The following is a 21,310-nucleotide window of genomic DNA, read 5'->3' as shown; positions in this document are numbered from 1 at the left end:
CAAAAAATACACACACACACAATTAGGGCTAACAAATGAATTCAGCAAAACTGCAAGATACAACAGCATACAAAAAACAGTTGTCGTGGTAGACACCAGTAAAGAACAATCAAAAAAATTAATAAAACAGTTCCATTCATAATAGCATCTAAAGGAATAAAATGCATAGGAATAAATTTAACCAATAAAGTGAAGGACTTACACACTGAAATCCAGAAGACTTTCCTGAAAAAATTAAAGAAGACCTGAATAAATGGGATGACATACTGTGCTCATAGATTGGAAGTTTTAATATTGCTAAAATGACAACACTACCCACACAGTCCACAGATTTAATGTAATTTCTACCAAAATCCCAATTTCTTTTTGCAGAAATAGGAGAATTCTCTCTAAAATTTGTATGGAATCTCAAGAGTCCCTAAATAGTCAAAACAATCTTGAAAAAGAAGAACAAAGTTGAAGGTTTTGCACTTCCTGATTTCAAAAATTGCTACAAAGTTGCAGAAATGAAAACATGGTGATACTAGCATAAAGACAGACACACAGACTAATTGACTAGAATAAAGAACCCCCAAATAAACCCCCACATATAAGGTAAAATGATTTTTGACAAATGTGCTAAGACCACTCAGTGGAGAAAGCATAGTCTCTTCAACAAATGATGCTGGGAAAACTGAATTATCACATGCGAAAAATAAACTTGTACCCTTACCTCACACCATGTGCAATAATGAACTCAAAATGGACTGGCAGCCTGAGCATAAGGGTAGAAGAACATGAAACTTTTAGAAGAAAACATAGTGGCAAATCTTCCTAAACTTGAATTTGGCAGTGGATTCTTAAATGTGATACCAAAAGAACAAGCAGCAAAAAGAAGAAAAGAATAAATTGAACTTTGTAAAAATTAAAATCTTGAGAAGGGGTGAAATGAGATGGTGGGTAGAACTCTCTAGGGATAATTTCTCCACAGAAACATCAGTTTGGAGAACTGTTTACACACAAAGAAAATCTTCACAAGAGCTCAGGAAACAGGTGAGAGGTCACAGTACATTGTTTTAGCATAATAGTAAGAAAACATGCAGTGAAGGGGGTAGAACGGACAGTTTCACATTATCCACATCACTCCTTCCACAACCCCAGGGAGAACAGCATAGAAAGAGACATGGCCCCTTGGGGGAAGGAGAAGGAAGTAAGCGTAGAACTTCACCTTGGAAAATGGTAATGCTGCTGCCACAGTGAAACCCAGCACTGGGCGCAACCCTTTGGTCTCTGACACCCGGTTGGTACCCACAGAGGGAACCTCTTGACCTATTCTGGTACCATCTGGTGCCAAACAGGAGCCTCTGGTCCCAGTGAGATGTACTCATCTTCTAGCCCACATCATTGCCGGTTGACTACAATGGCCTTGGGCTCTGAGTAAATCTCAGTGGCAGGTAGCCTATAGCACCTATGGGCCTTAGACATGCCCCAGTGCTGTGCTGATCTTGGCAGCTGTGGGCTTTGGATGTAACTGTACTTTGTCAGCTTCAGTGGCCATGGAATTGCTCATGTCACCCCTTTTCCAGGCAGTGCAGTGTAGTGCAGAGAGAGTACTCACTTTTGGGAGAAGTGTGGGGCTCCATCTTGGAACTTAATACTAGGACCGCCATGGTAAAACTCAGCACTGGGCAGAGCCTTATGGCCCCTGATGCCAGGTTGGTACCAATAGGCAGATTCTGTTAACTTGCATTGGTGCCAGAGGGAAACCCATTCCCCTGGCAAGACGGTTGTGAGATCTGGCCCACGTCATGATTTGCAGCCTTGGGCAAGACTATAGCAGCCTTGGGCACTGAGTAAACCTCAGTGGTGGGCAGATGGCAAAAGTCATGGGCTTTGGGCATGCCTCAGTGCTATGCAGCTCTCTGTGGTCATGGGCTTTGGGTGTGACCCAGCGCTATTTCGGCCTTGGTGTCTAAAGGATTCCAGCTGCGGTGGTCCTGGTCCTGGGTGACCACTAGGGCTTTAGTGCCTGAAGCAGTCATGGGATTAGGGTTCCCCACTTCAACCTGCCTGGAATTTCTGGACAGCCTTCCTGCTGAAGGAAGCTCCAAAAGCCAGGCCGTGAAGACTGGATTAAGTACCGACATCGACGCACAGACATCCATATATGCCAGTAAGGATCAAGATGAGTGAGAGACACACGACCTTATCAAACACAAATCCGATGCCACTTACCCTAAGAAAGTAGAGATGGACGAATACAAAGAATTCAAAGCAGCTGTTGTCACCCTTTTCCCATTTTCCCAGAGAATACTCACCAGTGGTGCTTGTGCTGCAGTGTTTACCCCGAGATAACTTTGCCACGAAACATCTCACTTTTATTATGACTTTTGCATTGCTCTAGTATATTGACTTTGGAAACAAAAGACGTTATTCTATTTATAGCATTCCGTTTTTAGTAGTGGTATTTCCATTTACAAAATATACTAATTCCTGATCACTGAAAATGTCAGATCCTAGGAAATGTAGCATTCCTATGCATGATGCTGACATCATTCTCAAACAGTTGGATGAAGATTCATCGGATGAATCTGATTTTTTCAAACTACACAATTTTGATGATTCAGATGATTCTGATGTTCTGTTTAGAAATAACTGTAAGAACAGTTTTTAAATTTTGTTTTCACAGTGAAAATCAGATTTTCTTCAACCTCAAAGACTGTGTTTATATAAAATTTAATGAGTGCTGGCAGTGAGCTGCACATTTTTTCTCTCTAAATGAGAAGAGGGTTAAGAACACTCAAGAAGTATCAACCAAATACAGAGAAGTAATTCAGAAATGTATCAGAGAAATTTAGCAGAGATTGCAGTAATTAAAAAAATCAAACAGAAATCCCAGAGTTGAAAAATACAATGAAAATGTGAACTACAGTAGAGAGCAAAACAGCAGAACTGATTAAGCAGGAGAACAAAATACGGGAGCTCAAAGCTAGGCTAATTAAAAACATACACTCAAAGGAGAAAACATAATGAAGAGGAATGAAGAAAGCTTATGGGATTTACGGGCAAACCACACAAGGCCGATGTGTGTGAGTCACCAGTGTTCAAGAGAGAGAAAGAGGTAGAAAGTTTAAAGAAATAACAGAACACTTTACAAATACAGAGAAATACATATATATCCAAGTACAGGAAGGTCAAAGGTCTTCAATCAGATTCAATCCAAATAAGACCAACTCATGTCATGTTATAATCAAACTATCAAAAATTAAGACAAAGATTGAATCCTGGAAGCTACAAGAGGAAAAAAAGCAGATAACATATAAGGACGTCTCAGTATGTTTAACAGCATACTTCTCAGTGGAAACCTTACAGGTCAGGAGAGAGTGAGATGATATAATCAAAGTGCTGGAGTTGGGGGGAAACCCTCTGCTGACCAAAAATACTGTATCCAGTAAAGAAATGAAGGAGAGATAAAGACTTTTCCAGACCAAAAAAGAAAAAAAAAAAAAAACCAAAAAACAAAAACCTGAGGAAATTAATCACCACCACACCTGTATTACAAGAAATGCTAAAGGGATTACTTCAAGATGAAAGAAAAGAGTGCTAATAAGTAACATGAAAACGTCTTAAAGTATGTAAGTCACTGGGAAAGTAAGTAGGGAGTTAACTTTGAATACTCTAAATGTAACTGTGGTGTGTAAATCATTTATCGCTTTAGCATGAAGGTTAAAAGACAAAGCTATTAAAATAGTAAGAAGTACAATAATTTTTTAAGAGATAGGCAATATAAAATGTGTAAATTTTGATATCAGAATTAAAAAGAAATTTCCACAATAGCAGATTGGAGACATTGTTAGTATGCATCTCCCACTGCAAAGACAAAATAGTGTGTTCATTCATGCCGTGAACATTTTTTTCCAAGAAGCAACACAGGAACTCAAGAAAACTGAAAGAAACCACAGACTCTCTGGAAGAAGTGGTGGACTAAAGCCTACACCATGACCAAATGGAAACCTGTAAGTCCCCAGAGTGAGAGGGAGGAGGAATGGTCTCCAGCATATGTGCTCCCACTGGGAAACCTGGCAATCCAGGCAGGGGGGTAGGCCTTAATCCTACCCGGTGTTGGAACTAATTTATTGAGTCGTGGGGAGCATTTAAGAGGGAATGGCATCAGGATGTGGACTGTACGCACTCCCAGACTCCAGTGAAGACAGGGATGCCATTCCTGATCCTAATTCACAGGGGATCCCACAGAAATCTGCCAGCTGACTCAGGCAGCAGTCACAGGCTGAGAGAAGCTCCCAACTCAGATTCATGATATAACCTCAAGTGGGGATAACCCCTCTTGTCCAGAACTCAGGGGTGAGTGGGAAGTGTGCTGTAGTCACAGAGGCAGAAGCTGGATGTCCCTGGTTCATGGGAACACTGGTAGTGGTGTGGCCCGAAAGCCATGGCTTCTGCCTCAGTGGGGAAGGCTCCTGGCCTGGGGCAGTTTTGAATTCTGAGCACAGACTGCCTGGAACCTAGCTAGCTGCTGCTAGTGGAACACTGCTGGTGTGAGACCTGCCTTGTCAAGTGCGTGGGAGCTAAAAGGGGCTTACTGCCACCTGCTACTCCTCACTCCCTGTGGACTTTTCTGTGCAGCAGAGACAGCTGTGCTCCTCCCTGGAACACCACCCCAGCAGGGGCTGCTGCTAGTGCCTGCATGTGAGGAACCAGAATGTGGACTTGCCTGACACAGTCCCTACCTGGCTTTGCACCTCCACCCCCTCTGGTAGCTTAACACAGAGGACAGAAACTTTTGGGAGCTCTATGTCCTTGCCCATTTCCTGAGACATTGGAGTACCTCCCCTGGGTAACAAGGCAAGCACAAACCCCGCCGCTAGCTACCCCTGCAGTTGGCACTGTTTTGCAAGCACGACCTCCTGGCTGGAGGCCAGCCAGCAGTCTGTTTAGCATCTGCAGACAGAATAACACAATGAGAAAACTTATGTGTGACTTCAGCTATTAACATTGCCTGTATTACTCTGGTACTGGAGATTCTGAATGTTCACGTGACCAGTTCATTATGACTACAACTGGCATTTGAGAAAGCCAACACGCTAAGCCTATTTGTAAACAAGGAAACTCACAGAATCAACATCATTCCTCTGCCACCCCCATCAGAGCTGGTGCTGGTACTCATTGCTGGGAGACTTGAGGACAGGTCACATCACTGGATCCCTTGCAGACATTCCCCAGTGTGGGGTTGCTAGACCCAGAGGAGAAGCAGGATTCACAGTAGGCTGGCACTCAGGGACTCCTACTCCTAGGGGAAAGGGGACCACACCACATCGAGGGAGCATTCCGTGGGACCAAAGAATCCAGGTGGCAGGCCTTGAGTCCCCAAATTTTCTGCTTATAGCAAGTTTCTTTCAGCAGAGCTACAGATTTAGTGCCAGGCTACATGGGGAAAGTCTGCAGCTCTACCTCAACAGTCAGGCAGCCCTGGTGCTTGTGAAGGGTCTTGGAGAAGAAAGTTTCTTCTCTTCCCTCATGCCCACACTGCAGTCACAGCTGGGGCTTCTCCCAAGGGAGTTTGCATGAGTGCACCTGTAGACAGCCTTTCTGGAACACTCCAGGGTGACCACATCCCCACAGGAGAAGTGTCCTTCAGGTTCAGGCTTGCACAAGCGGTAGAGTCATGATCCCTCTCTACATAGGACATCAGCATTCCTGCAGATGAAAAGAAGTGCCTGTCTGATCTAAATAGCTGGAACACTGGGTCAGAAGTATGACTGGGAGATGAATCACTTTCCTGTTGGCCTGATACAGGAGCTGAGGTGGCTCCTTTCCTTCCCCCTGTAAAGGCCTTAATGTTTCTCACTGAGCTGGTGCCAGCACCCACTGCTGGGAGACTTGAGAACAGGTTACATCGTTGGATCCCTTGCAGACATTTCCCAGCACCAGCCTGGAGTGTGGCAGCCTCACCAGGTGGCTAGACACAGAGAAGAAGCAGGATTCTCTTCCAGCCTCCTTCGGAGAAGCTCCCCCAGCCTCCTCTGTAGCAACTGGGACTTCTGCCTATCATCGAGTATTGCATTTGCCCACCTGCTTTAGCCACAGCTGTTTGTTACTTGTGGACACCTTCTACTGGCCTGAAGCCTGAACTGTTCAAACCAGTGAAAAAACACTGGGGAAAATATAAATAAATTAAAAAGTGCACACCAATGGGGAATGAGATAAGCTTCATGAGACTTTTGCCATTCTCAACCTGCTCACACACTGAGCAGATTGCTAGCACAACCAGCATCTGAAAAAGTCATCATACAAAGACTCTCTGTAACCAAGGAACTTATACAACGTATTCTTCTCTGAAAGCACCTGGAACCAAATTAGGTTACAATAAACTATAAATATTAAAGTCACATCCTCAGGGGGAAAAAAAGAAATAAAATAACACAGTTGAATCAAAAATATTAAAATAATTACAAGAAATAATCTACTCAATGATAAGAAACCAGAAAAATAATTCTGGAAATATGAAAAAACAGGGTTCTATAACACCCCTGGCAAGACTACACTAGCTATCCAGCAATGGAACCAAACCAAGATGAGATCTTTGAAATACCAGGTAAAGAATTCAAGAGCGTATTAAATTGCTCAAGGAGATAAAACAGAAAAGTGAAACCCAACATAAAGAAATTTTAAAAAATCAATTCAGGATATGAATGAAAAAATTTCTAAAGAGATAGATATTTTAAAGAAAAACCAATCAATATCTGGAAATGAAAGACACATTTAGCAAATTACAAAATGTAGTGGAAAGTTTTAACAATAGACCAGACCAAGTAGAAGAAAGAATTTTAGAACTCTAAGACAAGGCTTTTGAGATAACCCAATCAGACCAATCAGACAAAAATGAAGAAAAAAAATTAAACAAGGCCTCCAAGAAATACGGGGTTATATAAAAAAGCCACATCTAAGAATCACTGTTGTCCCTGAGGGAGAAGAAAAAGCAAAATGTTTGGAAAACTTATTGAAAGGAATAACTGAGGAAAATTTACCTGGACTTGCTAGAGATTTAGACATCCAAATACAAGAAGCTCAAAGACCTCCTAGGAGATTCATTTCAAAAAGAGCATCACCAAGGAATAGTGTCGTCATGCTATCTAAAGTCAATGTGAAGAAAAGAATTCTTAGAGCAGTGAGACAAAAGCTTCAGATAATCTATAAAGAAAAACCTATCAGACTAACAGCACACTTCTCATTAGAAACCTTACAAGCCATAAGGGATTGGGGTCCTATCTTTAGCCTCCTTAAACAGAATAGCTGTCTGACAAGAATCTTGAATCTAGCAAAACTAAATTTCTTAAATGAAGGAGAAATAAAGTCTTTTTCAGACAAGCAAATGCTGAGTGAATTTGTCACTACCAGACCAGCCCTAAAAGAAATGCTAGAAGGAGTTCTAAATCTTGAAACAAAGGGTCAATATGCATCACAATAGAACCTCTTGAAAGCATAAAACTCACAAGGAAAAGAAAACAATAACACAGTGAAGAAAACAAAGCAACTAGGTAACAATCAACATAATGACTGGGACAGTACCTCACATGTCGCTATTAACATTAAAAGTAAATGGTCTAAATGCTCCACCTAAAAATACAGATTGGCAGAATGGATACAAATTCACAAATCGAATATCTACTGTCCTCGAGAGACACACTTAACACTTAAGGATTCTTATAGAATCGAGGTGGAAAAAACTGTTCCAAGCAAATGGAATATAAAACAGACAAGAGTAAAACAAGAAAAGCAACAAAATTAAAACAAAAAAACAAAGAAGATCATTATATAACAATAAAAGAGTCAATCCAACGAAAATATATCGAAGTCTAAGTATATATACACCCAACTCTGGGGCTCCCAGACTCATAATTACTGCTAGATCTGAAAAAAAGAGATTGACAGCAACACAATAATAATGGGGGACTTTAATATTCCATTGACAGCACTAGACAGATAACTGAAGCAGAAAGTAAAAACAAACAAAAAAGCCACTGGACTTAAACTGCACTCTAGAACAAATTGATTGAACAGATATTTACAGAATATTATTGAGTAGAATGTGACAGAACATTCTACCCAAGAGCAGCAGAATAGGCATTCTTCTCATCAGCACATGGGACAATGTCCAAGATAGAACACATGATAGGCCACAAAACAAGTCTCAATAAATTTTAAAAGTTCAAAATCATATTAAATATCTTCTCAGACTGCAATGGAATAAAAATATAAATCAGTTCCACAAAGAACCCTCAAAACTATGCAAATAAATGAAAATTAAACAATCTGCTCCTGAATGATTTTTGGGTTAACAATGAAATCAAAATGGAAATTTAAAAACTATTTGAAATGTATAACAGTGACACAAGCTATCAAAACCTCTGGGATATAGCAAAAGCAGTGCTAACAGGAAAGTTTATGGTGTTAAAAGCCACATGAAAAAGTCTGAAAGAGCAGAAATTGACAACCTAACATCACACTTGAAGGAACCAGGGAAGTAAGAACAAACCAAACCCAAGCTAGCAAAGAAAATGAAATAACAAAGACCAGAGCAGAACTAAAGGAAATGGAAAAAAGAGCAATGAAACGAAAAGTTGATTCTTTGAAAAGATAAACAAAATTGATGGACCATTAACTATGCTAACCAAGTAAAAAAGAGGGAAGATTCAAATAATCTGTTAGAAATGAAAATAGAGATATTACAACTGGCACCACAGAAAGACAAGAGATCATTTGAGACTAATATGAACACCTCTATGCACAGAACTAGATTATCCAGAGGAAATGGATAAGTTTCTGAAAACATACAAGTCTCCTAGCTTGAATCAGAAAGAAATAGAAATCCTGAACAAACCAGTAACAAGCAGTGAGATTAAATTATAAAATGCCAACAAGAAAAAGCCCAGGGTCAGGCAGATTCACAGCTGAATTCTATTGTACCTTCAAAGGAGTATTGGTACAAATCCTACTGAAACTATTCCAAAAGATTGAGAGAAGGAATCCTCCTTAATTCATTCCATGAAGCCAGTATTATCCTGATACCAAAGCCATGAAATAACATAACAACAACAACAAAAAAGAAAACTACACACCAATATCTCTGATGAACACAGATGGCAAAAATCTTTAACAAAATACTAGCAAACTTAATCTGACAGCACATGAAAAAGATAATTCACCATGATCAACTGGGTTTCATCCAAGGGATGCAGGGATGATTCAACATAATCAAGTGAATAAATGTGATTCGTCACATAAACAGAATCAAAACAAACGCCATATGATCATCTCAAAGGGTGTGAAACAGCATTTAATAGAATCCAGTATCCCTTTATGATAAAAGCCCTCAGCAAACTAAGCATAGAAAAAAGATGCCTCAAAATAATAAAAGCAACATGTTACAAACGCACAGTCCACATCATAGTAAATGAGGAAAAGTAGAAAGGAGTCCACCTAAGAATTGGAACAAGACAAGAATGCCCACGTCTGCCACTTGTATTTAGTATAGTAAGGGAATAATAAAGAGCATCGGAATTGGAAAAGAGGGACAAGCTATCTCTGTTGCTGATGATATGATTGTATACCTGGAAAACTCTGTAAAAACTCCTCCAAAAGACTCCTAGATTTGTTAAATGAATTCAGTATTTATTATTTTTATTTATTCAAAATCAGTGTACACAAATCAGTAGCACTATTATACATCAGCAATGACCAAGCTGAGGATCAAACCAAGAACTCTATCCCTTTTACAATAGCTGCAAAAAAATAATAAAATACCTAGGAATATATTTAACAAAAGAGGTGAAACATCGCCACAAAGAGAACTACAAAACACTGCTGAAAGAAATCATAGATGACACAAACAAATGGAAATATATCTTATGGTCATGGATTGGAAGAATCAACACCATGAAAATAACCATACTGCCTAAAGCAATCTGCAGATGCCAATTCCTGTTAAAATGTCAACATTGTTTTTTTCATTGAAATAGAAAAAAAAATCTAAAATTCACATAGGACCAAAAATGAACCTGAGTAGTCAAAGAAATCCTAGGAAAACAGAAAAAAATCTGGAAGCATTACATTACCTGACTTAGAATTATACTACAGAGCTACAGTAAGTGCAACAGCATGGTGTTGGTTTAAAAGTAGATACATACACTGAATGGAAAAGAATAAAATCCCAGAAATAAAGTCAAATACTTACAACCAACTGATCCTTAACAAAGCATACAAAAACGTAAATTGAGAAAAGGATACCTTATTCAATAAATGGTGCTGGGAAAACTGAATAGCCACATGCAGAAGAATAAAACTGGATCCCTGTCACCATAAACAAAAACCAACTTGAGGTTAATTGAAGACTTCAATCTAAGACCCAAAATCATAAAAAATCTAGAGGAAAACCTAGGAAAAACTCTTCTGGACATTGGCTTAGGCAAAGCATTTATAAGTAAGATATCAAAAGCAAATGTAATAATAAAAAAGGGACCTAGTTAAACTAAGAAGCTTCTGAACAGTAAAAGAATCTTCAGAGTAAACAGCCCACAGAAAGGGACAGAATATTTGAAAACTGTGCATCTGACAATGGACTAATAGTCAAAATTTACAAGGAACTCAAATTAACAAGAAAAAGACAATCCCATCTAAAAGTGGGCAATGGACATGAATTGATATCTCTCAAATAAGATATACAAATGGCCAAGAAACATGCAAAAATGCTCAACATCACTAATCATCAGGGAAATGCAAATTAAAATCACAATGAAATACCACATTACCCCAGCCAGAATGACCGTTATTAAAAAGTCAAAAAATAATAGATATTAATATAAGTGTGGGGAAAAGGTAATGCTTATGTGCTGCTGGCAGGAATGTAAGTTAGGACAACCTCTGTGGAAAACAGTATGGAGATTTCTCAAAGAACTAAAAGTTGATCTACCATTTGACTCACGAAGCTCACTACTGGGTATCTACCTGAAGGAAGAGAAGTCATTATATCAAAAAGGGACCTATATATGTACATTTATCACAGTGCAATTCACCATTGCAAACACAGGGAACCAACCAATGTGCCCATCAACCAATGAATGGATAAAGAAAATGTGGTGTATGTACACCATGGAATACTACTCAGCCATTAAAAAAAGTGAGATAATGTATTTTGTAGCAACTTGGATGAAGCTGGAGGCCATTTTTCTAAGTGAAATAACTTAGGAATGGAAAACCAAATGCAGCGTGTTCTCATTTACAAGTGGGAGCAAGCTATGGGTGCACAAAGGCCTACAAAGTGCTATGATAGACATTGGAGTGTGGAAGGTGGTGAGTGATAAAAAGCTACATATTGAGTGCACTGTACACTACTTAGGTGATGGGCGTATTAGTCCATTCTCATGCTGCTGTGAAGAAACACCTGAGACTAGGTAATTTATAAAGAAAAGAGGTTTAATTGACTCACAGTTCTGCGTGGCTGAGGAGGCCTCAGGAAACTTACAATCATGGTGGACAGCACCTCTTCATGGGGAAGCAGGAGAGAGAAGAATGAGCAAAGAGGGAAAGGCCCCCCTGTAAAACCATCAGAGCTCATGGGAACTCAGTATCCCTATCATGAGAACAGCACCATGAGGTAACCATCTTCATGATTCAATTACCTCCCACTGGGTCCCTCCCATGACATGTGGGAATTATGGGAACTACAATTCAAGATGAGATTTGGGTGAGGACACAACCAAACCATATTATTCTGCTCCTGGCCCCTCTCAAATTTCATTTCCTCATATTTTAAAACATAATCATGCTCTTCCAACAGTCCTCCAAAGTCTTAACTCATTCCAGCATTAACCCAGAAGTCCAATTCCAAGGTCCCATCTGAGACAAGGCAAGTCCTTTCTGCCAATGAGCCTGTGAAAGCAAAAGCAAGTTAGTTACTTCCTAGATACAATGGGGATACAGGCATTGGGCAAATACACCCACTCCAAATGGGAGGAATTTTCCATAGCAAAGCGGCCACAGGTGCCATGCAAGTCCAAAATCCAATATGACAATCATTAAACCTTAAAGTTCCAAAATGATCTCCTTTGATTCCACATTTCACATTCAAGACATGCAAGGGGTGGGCTTTTACGGCCTTAGGCAGCTCTGCCTCTGTGGCTTTGCAGGGCACAGCTTCTCTACGGGCTGCATTCACTGCCTGGTGTTGAGTGTCTGCAGTTTTTCCAGACACATGATGCAAGCTGTCAGTGTATCTACCGTTCTGGGGTCTGGAGGACGATGGCCCTCTTCTCACAGCTTCACTAGGCAGTGCTCCAGTGGGGACTCTGTGTGGGCACTCTAATCCCACATTTCCCTTCTACACTGCCCTAGCAGAGGTTCTCCATGAGGGCTCTGCCCTTGCAGCAGACTTCTGCCTGGACATCCAGGTATTTCCATACATCCTCTGAAATCTAGGCAGAGATTCCCAAACCTCAATTCTTGTCTTCTATGTGCCAGCAGGCTGAACACCATGTGGAAGCTACCAGGATTTGGAGCTTGCACCCTCTGAAGCAATGGTCTGAGCTGTATCTTGGCCTCTTTTAGCCACAGCTGGAGTGGCTGAGATGCCGGGCACCAGGTCCCAAGGCTGCACACAACAGGGGGGCCCTGGACCTGGGGCAGTCAGGCAGCGAAAGGAAAGCAAGGCTGGAAACGGGCCTGTGATGGGAGGGGCTGCCACAAAGGTCTCTGACATGCTCTGGACAAAATTTCCACATTGTCTTGGTGATTAGCATTTGGCTCCTCATTACTTAATGCAAATTTCTGCAGTGGGCTTGAATTTCTTCTCCAGAAAATGGGTTTTTTGTTTCTATGGCATCATCAGGCTGTAAATTTTTAAAACTTTAATGTTGTATCACCTCTTGAATGTTTCGCTGCTTAGAAATTTCTTCCACCTGATACCCTAAATTCATCTCTGTCAAGTTCAGTTTCACAGATCTCTACGGCAGGAACAAAATGCTGCGTCTCTTTGCATATCAAGAGTAACGTTTACTTCAGTTCCCAACAAGTTTCTCGTCTTCATCCGAGACCACCTTGACAAAAGTCAACCTATGGAATCAACCTAAGTATCCGCCAACGGACTGAATGGATAAATAACATGTGGCATATATGCACATGTTATTAAGAAGAATGCACAGCCTTAAGAAGAATGAATTCTGCCATTGACAGCGATTTGAATGAACCTGGAGGACATTATGTTAAGTGAAATAAGCCAGGCACAGAAAGACAAATGCCACCTGATCTCACACATACGTGGAATCTAAAGAAGTTGATTCCACATGTGTGTGAGATCAGGTGGAATTTGTCTTTCCGTAGAGAAGTAGAGAATAGAATAGTGGTTGCCAGAAGCTGGAGAGGGTAGTGGGGAGAAAGGTTAACAGGCACAAAGTTACAGTTAGGCAAAAGGATTAAGCTTCGGTGTTCTATTACACAATAAGGGGCTTATGGTTAAAAATATTGAATTGTATATTTCAACATAGCTGGAAGAGAGGATCTTGAATGTTGTCACCACAAAGAAATGATAAATATATAAGGCGTCAGGAAAGCTATATGCCCTGATTTGATTATTTCAAAATATATACACGTATCAAAACATCACACTGTATCCACCAAGTATGCGTAGAAATAATCTATCAATTAAAAAATAAGGAAAATAATAAAAAATTAAAATATTTAACCATCATGAACATTACCAAGTAAGTGCAAAGACAATCCACAGAATGGCAGAACACATTTGTGAATCATTTATCTCATAAAGGTCTCATATACAGGCTATAGAAAACTCATAACTTGACTACAAAAGACAAACAACATGATATTAGAAATTGGAAAAGACTCAAATAGACATTTTTCCTAAGAAGATATATAAATCCACAAGCAGAAGCAAAGAGGATCGATGTCATCGGTCATTTAGAAAATGCTTATTGAAACCACAACGAAACACCAGTTCACACCTGCAAGGAGAGTTATAAGCAAAAAAAAAAAAAAAAAAAAGAGAGAGAGATTGAAAATAAAAAGGGTTGCCGGGAACGTGGAGAAATTGGAACCCTTGTGCCTTGCTGATGGGAATGTAGAATGATGTAGTCCCCATAAAAACTTTGGAGGTCCCTCGAAAAGTGAAACAGAATTACCTATATCTTAGTCCACTTAGTGTTGCTATAATGGAATGCCTGACACTGGGTAACTTACGAAGAAAAGAGGATTCTTTGGCTCCGGGTTCTGCAGGCTGTATAGAAGCATGGCGCCAGCAGCTGCTCGGCTCCTGGTGAGGGCCTCGAGCTGCTTCTACTTATGGTGGAAAGTGAAGGGGAGCCAGGTGAAGGGGATGCAGAGATCACTGGCAAGAGAGAAAGCAGGATACAGAAGGGGAGGTCTGAGGCTCTTTGTAACAGTCAGCTCTCACGGGAACTAACAGAGCGAGAACTCACTCCTGAAGGAGGGCTTTAATTGATTCATGAGACATCTGCTCCCATGGCCAAAACACCTCCCACTAGGCCCCACCTCTGACACTGGGGATCACATTTCAACTATAGGACATATGACCCAGCAATTCCACTCCCAGGTATATACCCCAAAGAATTGAACACAGGTATTGTAAGAAATACTTGTGTACACATGATGGTGATGGCAGCAGTGGCCCATCTGGAGCAGCCACAGTGAAGACAACAGCTGCAGCGGGCAAGGCGCGGCTGGACTGCATGCTCCATGGAGCCGGTGGGAACCCCGCCCCCTTCTGAGTTGCTGGGGCTGGAGCCCTGTGCTCCCAGGCCCGGCCATGGCTGCAGACCCAGGTCTCCCTTGGCCCTCAGGGGCCTGGGAATGCCCCGTCCTCTGCACGCTTGCATGTGCCTGCTCCTGCTGCCTGGCTTCTTCCTGCTTCTGGTGCCTGCTCTGATTCTGAAGCAAAGTTGAGGCTGAGCCCGGGAGCTGTCTCAACCTGGCTGGGTGTGCATGTGCTCAGGGTGGCACTGAGATGCCAGGCCCCTGCCATTTTGGCCCCCTCCAGAATTTGGGTGTTGACGAGCATGAGAGGGAGGCCAAGGGGGCACTGAGGGTGGCTTGGCATGAGCCTACAGCTGCCCCTCGGCACAACCTGGGCACTGTGGACAACGTCATTGATAGTAGCAGGAGACAGGCTCTTGGGTGGGCAGAAAGGGGTGGGTCCCCAGTGAAGCCCCACTTTCAAGCCAGGGATGGCCAGAAGCATGTGGGCTAGGTGGAGTCCCACCAATTTCAGGTGAGGTCAGTTCCTGGTGAAGTCTGCGGCCTGGAGTAAGAACTTGTGATGCTTTTTACAGGCCTGCTCATGGCCGTCCATGGACCAATCAGCATGCACTTCCTCCCTTCTGAAGTCCAGACTCAGCCAGACTCACAGAGATCTCACTGGCTACCAGCTGTGGGAAGGACATACCCACTTTGTGTCTCCTCAAACCATCAGGACAACCTGCCTGCAGAAAGGAGCTATCCACTCCAAGTCTCCTCTCCACTGAGAGCTGGCTTGTCTGCAGAAAGAAGCTACCCACTGCGGGTCTCCTCTTTGCTGAGAGCTGGACATTCATCAGGGCCACCTGCCTGCAGAAAGAAGCTACTCCCTCGGGGTCTCCTGAAAGCTGTTCCGTGGCTCAGTAAAGCTCTTTTCCACCTTGCTCACCTTCCTGTTGTCTGAGTACCTCATAGCGTTCGTCTGTTTTCACACTGCTGATAAATACCTACCTGAGACTGGGAGGAAGAGGAGGTCTAATTGGACATGGCTGGGGCAGCCTCAGAATCATGGAGGCAGGCAAAGGGCACTTCTTACACGGTGGCAGCAAGAGAAAAATGAGGAGGAAGCAAAAGCGGAAACCCTGATAAACCAATCCTATCTTGTGAGACTTATTCACTGTTATGAGAATGGCACAGGAAAGACTGGCCCTGTGATTCAATTACCTCACCTTGGGTTCCTCCCACAACACATGGAAATTCTGGGAGATACGATTCAAGCTGCGACGTGAATGGGGACACAGCGAAACCATCTCAGTCATTCTTCCTGGACCTGGGACAGGACCTTGGGACCCACTGAACGGCACCATGGAAAGAGCTGTAACACAAACAGGCTGAAACATGCCCCCTGCTTGCCGTGTTGCAGGGAACGAGGAGAGAAGAGCTGTGGCTGGCAGCGCTTTTGCCCAAGTGTTGCTCAGGCCCACTGGGCTCATTCTACCCATTCAGCCAGCAGGCTGCACACTGGGCACAGCTCAGGCCTAGGGGCTCCCCAAGCCAGGGCTGCGACACCCTTCGTGGGGCTCTGCAGTTCTGACGTCTCCAAGCCTCTGAGTGCCACCATGTTCCCCGGGGCCCACAGTGGAAAGCCGCTTGCAGTAGGCCCGGCCCTGCTGCAGCCTTGCATAAAGTTGCTGCTTGTGCCAGCACCTGGAGCTGCCCACCCTGCTGCAGCTGGCATGGCTGGCTGTGTGCAGGGCCAGACCCCATGCTCACGTACACGGCCCTCACTGCTCTGCACTTGACCCCACTTGGCAGGCAGGAGATCTGAGCTGGTAGCGCTCCCAAGTGCAGCCTGCTGGCTGAGTGGGCAGAGCCAGGCCCGCCGGCCTGAGCAAAACTCAGGCAGAGGTGCCGCCAGCCACAGAGGTTTCAAGTGGGAAAAGGGACATTTGAAGGAGCTTATGACAACAGCAGCACAATAACCAAAACAGTAGGCCATTTTGTATAAACTGCTTGAGCATTCGCACATTTGGGTATTTGCAGGGCTCCTGGAACCGATCCCTCGTGGATTCCGAGGGACGGCTCCACTGGGGAACTAGACAGAGACGGTGGTTGCACAGCCTTGTGAGTGTGCCAAACGTCACTGCGTTGTTCACTTTAAAATGGTTAATTTTATGTTATGTATATTTTAGCTGAAAAAAATGGAGAAAAAGAAATATTTGCTGACAGAGGAGCCTGAGGGAAAATGGGAAAGTTTAAGTTTGAGCAATTTCAGTTTTCTGTCAGGAGTAAATTAAAAATAATCTAGTGAGTTGCCTAAAAACTCAGGGAGACTCTCTTCTTCTGGATGACAAGCAGGAGGAATGAGATACGAAGAATGTGAAACGGGAGCTCTGACTAAATGTTAATAACCCATAGGCAGTGTGAGAAAGGCAATATTGTATAAAATCTGAAAATCAATTTTAATCTTGAAAAATAATAAATAGTAGTTCCAATTCCTGTTATTCTTCTAAAATAGAGGTTTAAGCATTAAGACTGAGGCAATAAGAAATATGGCCTTAGAAACAACTGTGTACATTTCACATAAAGAATTATTTGAGTCCAGGGACCTATTTATGAGAGAGATGGGAATGTATTTGATAAAAAGCCTTCGAATCTGGTGCTTCGAAGCATTTGCCAATGCTCTGAAACACAGCTCGATGGATGTTCATATGACCTCTGCACCCTTTAACGTAAAGTGCATCTTGAGCGTGTGACGTTAATAACAATAGCATTTACTGAGCACCTGCTGTGTGACAGTCCTCGTGATAAGGGCTCTTCATGGATTATTTAATGCTTGCCCAGTGAAGCTGGTGCCACTGTCACTTGCTTTTCACCAATGTAAAAACGGAGGCCGACGAGAGTTCACAGAGTTGGCCACACATCCAGCAAGGGGCGGATCTAGGATTGAGTCCACACAAGCCTGCTCCAGTCTAAGCTGGACCCTCACCCCGCAGGACCCAGCGTGGGGTGGTGAAGCACAGTACACCTGGCTGTGAAGAATGGCAGCTACTTGCTGTAGGGCGCAGCGTTTCAATTCACTTCCTTCAGACATCACTGGAATTGTTCAGCATTGCGAGACATCACTGGGTTCTGTTTTTCTCTTCTGTTGAGCAGCAGAGGAAATGAATGCATTGTTTGTAGGATTCTCGAATGAAAAATGTAATTTTAAACCCTGGGATCACCCGAGGATGGCGAGCTGTTCACCTACAGGAGACACCGATGAGGAACAGCAGACTCCAACCCGCCACTCTCCTGCAGTCAAGGCTTAGCTCCTTGATGGAATTACCTAAACGGCTTAAAATTGCTCGTACTATCCCTCCGTTGAGTACATATGTATAGATTTTAAAAGGTACATGAGCGGGCACCAGAGTCCCGTTTTGTACCACGTGATAACTTAGCAGAAGGCACTTTGGTCTGCGTCCGCATGGCGAATCCCCACGTTGACTTACTCTTCCCTCTAGACACGCTGACCACGTGTAGGGCCAGCCCCTCTCCAGGCCCCAGACACGTGTGCTCCTGCTGAGGGAAATGCTGACTGGTCTGAAATCTGCTTGTGCCAGTTACACGTGTTAATGAGTTTAGGTACTTTGAACAAACCATCATAACCCGATGAGATAAAAGGACAAGATGGGTTATCTCTGCAAACCTGAATTGGTAGTTTTAGAATAACTTAGTAAAGAGAGTCATTAAAAAATTAAACCATTAAAAGTGCATTGGAATCAAAGAACAATGAAGTATTTGGTAGAAGTCTGAAGGATTTTGTACTCAAATTGTAAATTTTTGTACTCAAAAATCCATCGGGTAACTGGTGGTGGGTAATCCCAATTATACTTACAAATTATATGAATATATTAAATTATCACAGGTACTCTGGAAATGTGTACATCTATTATGCATCAATAAAAATAAAATTTAAAAACGGTAAAATAAAACTCTTATTCTTGGACATATTATGAGTGCAAGAGATGTGAGACAGGGGCAGGTCTCCAGCTGTCAAACCCGCACTAAAAATACTAGCAAAAAAGATGTACACGTGTGTGCTTTATGGTAAAATATAATCTTCAAGAATTACAGGTGTTTTTTCAAGATTCTCCACTTTATTCAAGTTGATGTGCCTACTGTAATGGGAAGTCCTAGGCATGAAAGGAAACAGGGCCTTACTTTGGGGACCAAGGTTTTTCTCTTTGATGCTTTGATGTCCAGGATTGCCTGTTGAAAGAATTTCCTCATTTCAGCCACAGAGCTGAGGGATCCAGTCTATTCCACGTCACTCCTCTGATCTCTTGCCTTCCCTGGGGGCACCGTCACTGCTACTGCCCCAGCTCCCTGGGGAGCGGGATCACACATGTTCGAATGAGCCAGGATTAAGAACCGATTTCTCTATCATCCCAACAGCTCTGCCCTCACCTCCCCGACCCCCGATTCCTGGCTTCCATCTTCATGGCTCCCACCTACTTCTAAATTTACTTTCAATTCACCTGGGTGATGCTGTGTCTTCCCCCTCTGTCAACTCCCTTCCCTTTACCCAACCCCACCCATTCCATCCTCCACCTTCCTGAGACACGGCTCACTTCACCCAAACCTAGTAAGCGAATGAGTGTCTGCATGGACAGATGAGGGAGCCCCAGCAGTCCCTCAGCATCCAGCACCACCCCAGGGGTCCACTGTGGCTCCGTCCACTGTCGTGCTCTTCAAGTCTGATCCATTCATTGCGCACAGAGGAGCTCCAGGCCCCTGGATACATCCTGCCAGAGCCAGTGTCCTTCCTGGAGACACACCAGCTAGAGGTCTCCAGTTCATCAGGAGATGCAGATGGTCGTCCTGCTGTTCCTGAGAGTGGCTGTGGGGACAGACTCACTGTGATCCTACAACAGGCTGCAGCTGAAAGCCCCAGCATGCCCAGCACCTCTGGCCTCTAGCTTCCTTCCTTCCCTGAATTACTGGGCTCAGTTTTTGAGCATGGTGAAATGATTTGCTGTTCAAACATGGAAGAGCATTTCCTTCATCCTGCTTCTGGCAGGCAGGCAGACAGGCAGACCCCAGTCCTGAGACTTCCCCCTACCCTGGACACCTGGATCGCCTCCAGCATCCGTGTTTGTAGAGGGGCAGACCGTTTGAAAGTGGCATGCATGGAGAAGTCCAGCATGGTAGCATGCACAGTGGATTATTGTTAAATGCTGGGGCCAAGAACTCTGATCATGCTGGTGGAGCAGGGCATTGGCAAAGAAACCAGATCATTGAAAAAGCCACATGCGCAGACAGTTAGCAGGGCAGACTTGGCTTCATCTCCAGAACATTCCTTCTGGGGGGAGCCCTGCCTCTATTTGGACCAGATCCATGGACTGGATCCACTGGGGTCACACTATCTGGCTGGGCTGGCCTTGGAAAGACACTTTAGAGTCTCGTGCTGAAAGGGGGCGAGCACTGGGGAAACTCCTGGGCAGTTTTTTCAGTGCTGCTGCCTTGGATTTGGGTATCACGTTCTGAAATGACCGGGACAGTCAGGAAACTTCTCTGAGGAGGTGACATTCTGCTGAGGCCTGAATGGAGATGTGTGAGGAGAATATTCCAGACATCAGCTGGGGACAGGCCTAGTTGGTGTGAAAGAGGTGTGTGCTGAGATGCACAGGAAGGGGCCTGTGGGCTTGTCCAAGTTCAGGCTCTGGGAGAAGCTGCTATGGGCATTTTGTGGCCTCTGTTGATCCCTGTGAGTGCCCTTCCTATGCACACATGACCCTCAGGCTGCCTCACACAGTTCCAAGGAGGAACCAGACTCCATTTCCCAGCATCGCTTGCAGTCAGGCCCCTCATGTGACCTGAATCCCATCATGTGACCTGGGCTCAACCAATCAGAAGCCTCCCATGAGCCTCTGCTCAGGATGAGAGCAGAAGGAAGATGGCGCTGGGCAGATCCCTGTGTGGGCACTGGGGCTGGAAGGGCCTTATGGATTCGGGGGGAGTGGGAAGAAGGTTGATGTCCCCTCCTGGGGTTATCAGGGTGAGCTGTGGGGTCTGATTGAGTGACCTTTCTTGGAGCAGCCCCTGGTGTAGGCTGGACAATTGTAGCCTTCTCTGCCCCCACAAAGGGTTGGGAGCTTCCCGATGTCCACACTGGCTCCAAGGAATCCGCTTCCTCTGGGTCTTGTTGGAAATGCATAGTCTCAGACCCCAGCCCAGACCAGCTGAGTTGAGGCCTGCATTTTTCAAGACCCCTGGGGATTTGTTTGTAATGGGAGTTGGAGAAGCACAATCTGTAATGAGCTATTCCTGCTTAATGCAGCTGGAGGGGTGGGCTTCTGTGGTTACAGCAAAGAACTCGATGATGCAGAAGCCGTGGGAGGGATGTGGCCAGGGAGTGAGATGATCGGGTTCATCCTTTATCCTGCTGCTGGACTGCACAGGGGCGAGACAGGAGGCCAGCCCATATCCAGAGAAGGCACACCTACGACAAGACAAACATGCAAAACCTGTGGAAAGACCCAGACACACACACCTGCGGGGGAAACGTAGA

This window comes from Aotus nancymaae, unplaced genomic scaffold (genome assembly GCF_030222135.1).
Source record: "Aotus nancymaae isolate 86718 unplaced genomic scaffold, 86718_ANA_hifiasm-v0.15.2.pri h1tg000021l, whole genome shotgun sequence".
Taxonomy (NCBI): Eukaryota; Metazoa; Chordata; class Mammalia; order Primates; family Aotidae; genus Aotus; species Aotus nancymaae.
Note: the sequence above shows the minus strand (reverse complement) of the source record.